The following is a 2,375-nucleotide window of genomic DNA, read 5'->3' as shown; positions in this document are numbered from 1 at the left end:
CTTATAAGAAATCTTAAAGGAACTTCTTGAAATTGAAAAGAAATGATACTAATGAATAACAACATAACATACAAAAGTAAAAATCTCTCTAGAAAATGCCAATATATAGTAGAGGCAATGGACTAATCATTTATAAAACTACTATGAAGTTTAAATGACAAAAGTAGTAAAGTTCATAAAACTACAATAATTAATGGTTATTTTATAATCATAAATGTATAAATATATAATAATAAAATGTGGCATCAAAAACATAAAACATTGGTGGGGTGTGTAAAACTCAATGTCTTGGAATGTGTTAAAATTTAATTTGCTATCAACTTAAAACAGACTGCTATATACATACTATAAGCATGGGTGGCTCAGTTTGTTAAGTGGCTGACATCAGCTCAGGTCATGATTTCGCTGATCATGGGCTTGAGCCCCCACGTCGGGCTTTGTGCTGATAGCTCAGCCTGGAGCCTGCTTCAAATTCTGCGTCTTGCTCTCTGCCCCTCTGCCGCTCGCACTCTCTCACTTTCTCTGTCTCTCTCTCTCAAAAATAAACAAAAAAAATTTTAAACATGTGAAACTTGCAGTAATTACAAACTAAAATTTATATTGAATACACAAATAAAAAAATATAGCACTAAAGAAAGTCATCAAAGGACAATGGAAGAGAGTGAGAGAAAAATAAAAGAACAGAAAGAATCTACAAAAAGAACCAGAAAACAATAAATGAAATGGCAATAAATACCTACGAATAATTACATTAAAGTTAAATGAACTGAATTTTCCCATCAAAAGAAATAGAGTGGATAAAAGGATTAAAAAAAAAAAAAACCGGCCTGACCTGAAAGAGTAGCTAATGATTATTTGCATTGCAGGAAGAGAAACCAGCTTGCAAGGAGGAATGGAATTGAGACAGGAAATGGCAAGAAGTCTTTTGAAGACATCATCTTTATCTATGAGGACAAAATTACTACATCAAACGGAATTGTCACTTTATAATACATCCCATGGCTTTCATGAGGAAGAAGTGAAAAAAAAAAAAAACTTGAGCCGTTTCCTGGTGGATCCATTGACCTTCAGAAGGAAGACAGTGGCATTGGCATTCTTACCCTGGACAATCCAAGTAAAATGAATGCCTTCTCAGGCGTTATGATGCTACAACTTCTGGAAAAGGTGATTGAACTGGAAAATTGGACAGAAGGGAAAGGTCTCATTGTCCGAGGGGCAAAAAATACTTTCTCCTCAGGATCTGATCTGAATGCTGTGAAAGCACTAGAAACTCCAGAGGATAGAATGGCTTTATGTATGTTCATGCAGAACACCTTAACAAGATTTATGAGACTCCCTTTAATAAGTGTTGCACTGATTCAGGGTCGGGCCTTAGGTGGAGGAGCAGAATTTACTACAGCATGTGATTTCAGATTAATGACGCCAGAGAGTGAGATCAGATTTGTCCACAGAGAGATGGGCATAATTCCAGGCTGGGGCGGTGCTACCCGCCTAGTTGAAATAATTGGCAGCAGACAAGCTCTCAAAGTGTTAAGTGTGGCCCTCAAACTGGATTCAAAAAAAGCTTTAAACATAGGGATGATTGAAGAGGTCCTGCAGTCTTCAGATCAAACTGAATGTCTAGAAGAGGCAAAAGAGTGGCTAAAGCAGTTTATCAAAGGGCCACCGGAAGTAATTAGAGCTTTGAAAAAATCTGTTTCTTCAGGCAAAGAGCTTTGTTTCGAGGAGGCATTACAGAATGAAAGAGATATTTTAGGAACAGTTTGGGGTGGACCTGCAAATAAAGAGGCTGTTGCTAGGAGAGGAAAATTTAATAAATAAATTTTAAAAATATGATATACAAGAAAAACTCCAATAAATTCATATTTGTAAAGTTAAATATTAAATCATAATACCAGAATTACTTGAAGGCTACACTTAGAATTTGATTTAATAATTTTTTGAATATTTGAACTCATTGACCTAGTTTTCAGTATATTTGGGTAATTAGCAAATAATCTAGAACATTTGCCTAAAATATACAGCACTTTTAGCTTAAAATGATCAATTTCCATAGTTTTAGCCCAGTAACAAAAGACCAGTTTTTAAAAGGAAAAACCTCTCCACAGAACCTATTCCTGGATTATTTTTCATGGTCTGTGTTCTTTCTTACCTGGAGATAATTTACAAAAATAACAATGAAATTTGCACTAAAGAAAAAAAGTGGAAGAGGGGTCAAGGAACAAGATAACAAGAGGTATGGTTAGTCATTTTCTTCTGCTCTAAGTAGTGGTAATAGGTAGAGAATTGGGAAGAGATGCTGGGTTGGCTCAGTTAGTGAAGCATGCGACTCTTGAAACTGGAATTGAGGTTGAGCCTCATGTTCAGTGTAGAGA

The 2,375-nt window shown here is 35.5% G+C and overlaps 1 pseudogene; it reads left to right on the top strand.

Annotated features, from left to right (window-relative positions):
* The first annotated feature begins 892 nt into the window (after positions 1 to 892).
* LOC115284078 lies at positions 893 to 1,821 on the top strand (annotated as a pseudogene).
* Positions 1,822 to 2,375: the final 554 nt, after the last annotated feature.

The sequence above is a fragment of the Suricata suricatta genome, chromosome X (genome assembly GCF_006229205.1).
Source record: "Suricata suricatta isolate VVHF042 chromosome X, meerkat_22Aug2017_6uvM2_HiC, whole genome shotgun sequence".
Taxonomy (NCBI): Eukaryota; Metazoa; Chordata; class Mammalia; order Carnivora; family Herpestidae; genus Suricata; species Suricata suricatta.
Note: the sequence above shows the minus strand (reverse complement) of the source record. Positions and strands in the feature narration are given on the sequence as shown.